We start from the raw sequence: 8,585 nt of genomic DNA, 5'->3' as shown, positions 1-8,585 counted from the left end.
CTTCATACTCCTAGATCTCTCCTCCTCTGTTGGGGTTGAGAGATAATCTGTAGGGTTGTGGTCTCCTGTAACCTGACCTGATCAGGACAGTCATGACAGGGGGAACCAGGGAGGGCAACACGTGAAATGTCTTTATTGAATAATGCTGTAAAATATACTAACATCTTCATCTTTGCCTCCACAAATGTTATCTCTGTGGATTGTATTACTGTACGCGAGGGAACCATTTTCTTAATTTTCTTCCGTCATTCATTTGGACTAATTACATCAGGGCTACATTGCAGATATGTTAATTGATGGTAATGTTGCAGGAGAGTGACATTTTCCTCAGGCAAACAAACTTCCTACAGATCTCATTCAGGCCAAGTTCATTCAGGCCAGTTCCCTGATACTGCCTGCATTGACATAATGAAGGCAGTATCAGGGAACTGGAGATTGGGTGACATCAGATGCTGGCAAGCATCACCCCCACTGTCAACAGACTTATCTGTGTGAATACTGCATACCAAATCATAAAACATGTGTTTTTGGAGTATGTTATTAGACTGTGTCAGTATGCCAGCCTCGGACCTAGACATAAAAAAAAAATTGCCATGGTGTTTTACTATGAATGTTAATCCAGCTTGGTCAGTTGGTCTCATTGATCAGCAGGTGATCCTACAGACAGATCCTACAGACAGATGTGCCTATACATTATTTAAGACTTAAACTCTATGCAGAGGAGAGGCTTTTAAACATATAACATCTGTCAATCTCCACCACATCATGTTCTAACAAGATTCCCTCAAGTTGTATTATTTGCATTGTTTATCTGCCGGTTCCTGAAAGTGCAAAAACAGCGTGCTCTAAACTAGAGTGTGGCTTTGCATTTCTGGTGCATAAAAGAGGATTAGAACAGCAGTCATTAATTCAAGATGTGGCAGTCAAGCTCAGGATCATCAACCCCATGACCCAACACACCTCGGATTACAGGATGTAATCCGCCCGAGGGGGTTTTCAACAGGCTCCTCCGTTGCGGCGTCCCATCTGCTAGCCTGCTAGCCGCAGCCCGCTAGTTGTCTAGAGCATATCACACTGTTAGCTGAAGAGGTCCATCAGCCAATTTTTTGGGGCTACAATACCTATTTTGCCAATTGGCCTGGACCCTTTTACTACACGGAGCCCTGCCGATCCATCACGACTGGTCTGCTGACGTAACCGCCCGAGGGAGCTACAACTGACTCTTCCGTCATGACGTCCTCCTAAGGCCCTTCTGCTAGCCTGCTTGCCCCGGCCCGCTAGCTGTCTGAATCGCGTGTCTCAAGCCCGCCTAGCTACTCACTAGACCCCATGATCACTCGGCTACACATGCCTCTCCCTAATGTCAATATGCCTTGTCCATTGCTGTTCAGTTAGTGATTATTGTCTTATTTCACTGTAGAGCCTCCAGCCCTGCTCAATATGCCTTAGCTAACCCTTTTGTTCCACCTCCCACACATGCGGTGACCTCACCTGGTTTAAATGGTGTCTCTAGAGACAATACCTCTCTCATCATCACTCAATGCCTAGGTTTACCTCCACTGTATTCACATCCTACCATACCCGTGTCTGTACATTATGCCATGAATCTATTCTTCCGTGCCCAAAAACCTGCTCCTTTTCTTCTCTGTTCCGATCGCACTAGAAGACCAGTTCTCATAGTCTTTAGTCTTACCCTTATCCTACTCCTCCTCTGGTCCTCTGGTGATGTAGAGGTTAATCCAGGGCTTGCAGGGCCCAGCTCCACTCCCATTCCCCAGGCGCTCTCATTTGTTGACTTCTGTAACCACAAAAGCCTTGGTTTCATGTATGTTAACATTAGAAGCCTCCTGGCTAGCCCTACCCCAGTCAACAGCCCAGCACCCCCCAAGCCTCCCCCATTTCTCCTTCACCCAAATTCAGATAGCTGATGTATTGAAAGAGCTGCAAAATCTGGACCCCTACAAATCAGCCGGGCTAGACAATCTGGACCCTCTCTTTCTAAATACATCCGCCGCAATTGTTGCAACCCCTATTACTAGTCTGTTCAACCTCTCTTTCGTATCGTCTGAGATCCCCAAAGATTGGAAAGCTACCGCGGTCATCCCCCTCTTCAAAGGGGGAGACACTCTAGACCCAAACTGTTACAGACCTATATATATCCTACCCTGCCTTTCTAAGGTCTTCGAAAGCCAAGTTAACAAACAGATCACCGACCATTTTGAATCTCACCGTACCTTCTCCGCTATGCAATCTGGTTTCCGAGCTGGTCATGGTTGCACCTCAGCCACGCTCAAGGTCCTAAACAATATCATAACCGCCATCGATAAGAGACAATACTGTGCAGCTGTATTCATCGACCTGGCCAAGGCTTTCGACTCTGTCAATCACCACATTCTTATCGGCAGACTCAACAGCCTTGGTTTCTCTAATGACTGCCTCACCTGGTTCACCAACTACTTCTCAGACAGAGTTCAGTGTGTCAAATCGGAGGGCCTGTTGTCCGGACCTCTGGGAGTCTCTATGGGGGTGCCACAGGGTTCAATTCTTGGGCCGACTCTCTTCTCTGTATACATCAATGATGTCACTCTCGCTGCTGGTGATTCTCTGATCCACCTCTACGCAGACGACACCATTCTGTGTACTTCTGGCCCTTCTTTGGACACTGTGTTAACTAACCTCCAGACGAGCTTCAATGCCATACAACTCTCCTTCCGTGGCCTCCAACTGCTCTTAATAAATGCAAGTAAAACTAAATGCATGCTCTTCAACCGGTCGCTGCCCGCACTTGCCCGCCTGTCCAGCATCACTACTCTGGACGGTTCTGACTTAGAATATGTTGACAACTACAAATACCTAGGTGTCTGGTTAGATTGTAAACTCTCCTTCCAGACTCACATTAAGCATCTCCAATCCAAAATTCAATATAGAATTGGCTTCCTATTTCGCAACAAAACATCCTTCACTCATGCTGCCAAACATACCCTCGTATAACTGACCATCCTACCGATCCTTGACTTCGGCGATGTCATCTATAAAATAGCCTCCAACATTCTATTCAGCAAATTGGATGCAGTCTATCACAGTGCCATCCGTTTTGTCACCAAAGCCCCATATACTACCCACCACTGCGACCTGTATGCTCTCGTTGGCTGGCCCTCGCTTCATATTCGTCGCCAAACCCACTGGCCCCAGGTCATCTATAAGTCTTTGCTAGATAAAGCCCCGCCTTATGTCAGCTCACTGGTCACCATAGCAGCACCCACCCGTAGCACGCGCTCCAGAAGGTTTATTTCACCGGTCACCCCCAAAGCCAATTCCTAATTTGGCCACCTTTCCTTCCAGTTCTCTGCTGTCAATGACTGGAACTAATTGCAAAAATCAGCAAAAATCTCCCTCTCTAACTTTAAGCACAAGCTGTCAGAGCAACTCAAAGATCACTGCACCTGTACATAGCCCATCTGTAAATAGCCCATCCAACTACCGCATCCCCATACTGTTATTTATTTTTTTACACCCCAGTATCTCTACTTGCACATTCATCTTCTGCTCATTTATCACTCCAGTGTTTAATTGGTAAATTGTAATTATTTCATCACTATGGCCTATTTATTGCCTTACCTCCCTTATCTTACCTCATTTTGTTATTTGTTATTGACTGCATGTTTGTTTATTCCATGTGAGACCTTGTTCTCAATTGGCATACCTGGTTAAATAAAGGTTCAATAATTATATATTTTTTAAAGTAAGGGCTATTTGACCAAGAAGGAGAGTAATGGAGTGCTGCATCAGATGACCCCGGCCTCCACAATCACCCGACCTCAACCAATTTGAGATGGTTTGGGATGAGTTGGACCGCAGACTGAAGGAAAAGCAGCCAAAAAGTGCTCAGCACATGTGGGAACTCCTTCAAGACTGTTGGAAAAGTATTCCAGGTGAAGCTAGCTGAGAGATTGTCAAGAGTGCAAAGCTGTCATCAAGGCAATTTTAAAATGTTTTTATTTTTTAAGATTTTCCTTTAAATAGGCAGCTAGGTAAAGGGTGGCTACTTGAAGAATCTCAAATATAAAATATAATTTGATTTTGTTTAATATGATTCCATGTGTTATTTCATAGTTTTGATGTCTTCACTATTAATCTACAATGTAGAAAATAGTAAAAATAAAGAAAAACCATGGAATGAGTAGGTGCGTCTAAACTTTTGATTGGTATTGTACATGTGTCTACAGCATGTTATTGTAAAGCTGACTGAATAATAATGGCGTCCAAATCATAGTGTTCACAATGCTTGAATTCAAAAGAGCACGACAGAAGAGCTTCCTATTCAGGTGTTCCCTAAAGACCAGATTGCAAAGCCTATGGCTAATGTTTAGTAGCTGCATTGTTCTTATGCACTCTGTCTTTCTCTCTTTTTAGTTATATTGGGGAAAAGCACCTTCATTAAATGAGGCTTAAAACTCTCCCTCCACTGCAAGGTAGTGAGGTGGCAGCTTTGTGATACATTTCTATGCCTTACACTCTTTACACAAACAGTCAATAAACCTATAAAGTGTGCATAATCATCTTGGGTTTCAAAGGAAACTTTATGTGAATGCTCCTGTGAGTGCAGCCCTGAACTCAGCCCAATAATGGACTAACGTCTAACGTTACTCCTTATAGTCCAAGGACCTTGCATGTTCTGTTTAGAGGTGAATTTGGCTCTGGCAGCCAAAACAGCCAAATACTCCATCTTAACGTGAATCGATACTCAATTGCGGTATGGTTCTAGAAACATACAGTGCCTTGCGAAAGTATTCGGCCCCCTTGAACTTTGCGACCTTTTGCCACATTTCAGGCTTCAAACATAAAGATATAAAACTGTATTTTTTTGTGAAGAATCAACAACAAGTGGGACACAATCATGAAGTAGAACGACATTTATTGGATATTTCAAACTTTTTTAACAAATCAAAAACTGAAAAATTGGGCGTGCAAAATTATTCAGCCCCTTTACTTTCAGTGCAGCAAACTCTCTCCAGAAGTTCAGTGAGGATCTCTGAATGATCCAGTGTTGACCTAAATGACTAATGATGATAAATACAATCCACCTGTGTGTAATCAAGTCTCCGTATAAATGCACCTGCACTGTGATAGTCTCAGAGGTCCGTTAAAAGCGCAGAGAGCATCATGAAGAACAAGGAACACACCAGGCAGGTCCGAGATACTGTTGTGAAGAAGTTTAAAGACGGATTTGGATACAAAAAGATTTCCCAAGCTTTAAACATCCCAAGGAGCACTGTGCAAGCGATAATATTGAAATGGAAGGAGTATCAGACCACTGCAAATCTACCAAGACCTGGCCGTCCCTCTAAACTTTCAGCTCATACAAGGAGAAGACTGATCAGAGATGCAGCCAAGAGGCCCATGATCACTCTGGATGAACTGCAGAGATCTACAGCTGAGGTGGGAGACTCTGTCCATAGGACAACAATCAGTCGTATATTGCACAAATCTTGCCTTTATGGAAGAGTGGCAAGAAGAAAGCCATTTCTTAAAGATATCCATAAAAAGTGTTGTTTAAAGTTTGCCACAAGCCACCTGGGAGACACACCAAACATGTGGAAGAAGGTGCTCTGGTCAGATGAAACCAAAATTGAACTTTTTGGCAACAATGCAAAACGTTATGTTTGGCGTAAAAGCAACACAGCTCATCACCCTGAACACACCATACCCACTGTCAAACATGGTGGTGGCAGCATCATGGTTTGGGCCTGCTTTTCTTCAGCAGGGACAGGGAAGATGGTTAAAATTGATGGGAAGATGGATGGAGCCAAATACAGGACCATTCTGGAAGAAAACCTGATGGAGTCTGCAAAAGACCTGAGACTGGGACGGAGATTTGTCTTCCAACAAGACAATGATCCAAAACATAAAGCAAAATCTACAATGGAATGGTTCAAAAATAAACATATCCAGGTGTTAGAATGGCCAAGTCAAAGTCCAGACCTGAATCCAATCGAGAATCTGTGGAAAGAACTGAAAACTGCTGTTCACAAATGCTCTCCATCCAACCTCACTGAGCTCGAGCTGTTTTGCAAGGAGGAATGGGAAAAAATGTCAGTCTCTCGATGTGCAAAACTGATAGAGACATATACCCCAAGCGACTTACAGCTGTAATCGCAGCAAAAGGTGGCGCTACAAAGTATTAACTTAAGGGGGCTGAATAATTTTGCACGCCCAATTTTTCAGTTTTTGATTTGTTAAAAAAGTTTGAAATATCCAATAAATGTCGTTCCACTTCATGATTGTGTCCCACTTGTTGTTGATTCTTCACAAAAAAATACAGTTATATATCTTTATGTTTGAAGCCTGAAATGTGGCAAAAGGTCGCAAAGTTCAAGGGGGCCGAATACTTTCGCAAGGCACTGTAAATCACTCTACTTTCATATTACATCAAAATAATTTCACAAATGGAAAATATACACTTACTGTAGACTGTTTTAACTGGTTTGAACACAATTGTAGCCCACATCATTTTTCAGTGACGACACGTTTGTGGGGTCCGTCTACCGTTTACACACAGGTATTCGGAGACGCAGATATGCCTCTGTCATCCGTCTGTTTTCCGAAAAACAAGCGCTGTATGATATATATGGCCGTGTGGGAACTCTAACACTATAAAGGTGTGTAGTAATTTAACCTTTTTTATATATATAATTTATTGCTGATATGAAATATACTTTCCTTATGTTTACAAAACTGTACGGCAAGTGATGCGTTTTAACATTCAGAACAAACATCGGGGCTCTTAACAAAACTCCCCCGACCAGAAGATAATATTTCAATAGACGCTAAAGGTAGTTAGCATCTATGAATGGCCTACTTACCCGGGACTGAGTCAGAAGCCCATAAATGTAGAGACGCTATCAGATTGAGTTTGTTTAATGAAGCAGGCAGCCGTTGCAGGCTCTTAAGCTTTATGCTCTTGTTTTTGTCTACTTATTCCCTTGAAAAGGTGGTCAACTACAGCACTATTTCAAAGGCACCTGAAAGTCTGGGTATGAAAATTGTAAACATTAAATAACACCCCCAAAATCACAGTGCAGATTAAATTCACCCTCCAAAGAGCTGGAAATCTTTTTGTGTGTTTACAAGCTCACAGCTTCTATGTATTGCTGGTAGAACCCCACTTTGCAGACAGACCCAGCTTGAGCTTTGTAATTGTGAGCCATGCAAGGCGAGCATCTATTTATGTAAAACACTCATTGAATAAATTGAACCCAGTCTTGTACGTTGTGAGGACATTGCACTGGCATACTGAGCTCCTTTTGCCTTGGGTGTGCTGTGCATTCATTCACCTCTGTTAATAAGACTGAGCACATACTGTACATACTGTACATTTGCACATAGAAGCCATACCGTTGTTGGTCAGAAGGTGGTGCTCTCTCCTACCCCTACTTCATGTCTTTGAGCCTGACGCTACACCGAACAAAAATCTAAACGCAACATGTGAAGTGTTGGTCCCATGTTTCATGAGATGAATTTAAAAATGCACAAAAAGCTTATTTCATTCTAATTTTGTGCACAAATTTGTTTACATCCCTGGTAGTGAACATTTTTTTACTTTGCCAAGAGAATCCATCCACCTGACAGGTGTGGCATATCAAGAAGCTGATTAAACAGCACGATCATTACACAGGTGCACCTTGTGATGGGGACAATAAAAGGCCACTTAAAAATATGCCGTTTTGTCACACAACACAGTGCCACAGATGTCTCAAGTTTTGAGGGAGCATGCAAGTGGCATGCTAACTGCAGGAATGTCCACCAGAGCTGCTGTCAGATTATTCAATGTTCATTTCTCTACCATAAGCTGCCTTCAATTTCATTTTAGAGAATTTGGCAGTACGTCCAACTGGTCTCACAACCGCAAATAACCCAGCCCAGGGCCTCCACCTCCTCCTTCTTCACCTGTGGGGATGTCTGAGGGGGGTGGCAGTGGAGATGCTGAGGAGTATTTATGTCTGTAAAAGAAGTACTTAAAGAAAAACTTGTTCTGATTGGGCCTGACTTCCCAGTGGGCGGGCCTATGCCCTCCCAGGCCCACCCATGGCTGCACCCCTGCCCAGTCATGTGAAATCCATAGATTAGGGGCTAATGACAGTATTTAAATTGACTGATTTCCTAATGTGAATTTATTTAAATTGACTGATTTCCTCAAGTCTTTGTAATTGTTGCAAAATCAAATCAAATTGCATTTGTCAGATGAGCCAAATACAACAGGTACAACAGGTAGACTTTACAGTGAAATGCTTATTTACAAGCCCTTAACCAACAATACTTTAAGATGTTTTAAGAAAAAAATGAAAAAAAGAAGTGTTAAGTAAAAAATAGATAAGTAAAAAAAAAAGTAACAAATAATTAAACAGCAGTAGTAAAATAAAAAGTGAGGCTATATACAGGGGTACCGGTACATAGTCAATGTGTGGGTTATATACAGGGGTACCGGTACATAGTCAATGTGTGGGTTATATACAGGGGTACCGGTACATAGTCAATGTGTGGGTGCACCGGTTGTTGCATTTCTTTTTTTGCATGTTGCATTTCTA

This window comes from Oncorhynchus mykiss, chromosome 17 (assembly GCF_013265735.2).
Source record: "Oncorhynchus mykiss isolate Arlee chromosome 17, USDA_OmykA_1.1, whole genome shotgun sequence".
Lineage (NCBI taxonomy): Eukaryota > Metazoa > Chordata > Actinopteri > Salmoniformes > Salmonidae > Oncorhynchus > Oncorhynchus mykiss.
The sequence above is the reverse complement of the archived record's forward strand: the minus strand, read 5'-3'. Positions refer to the sequence as shown.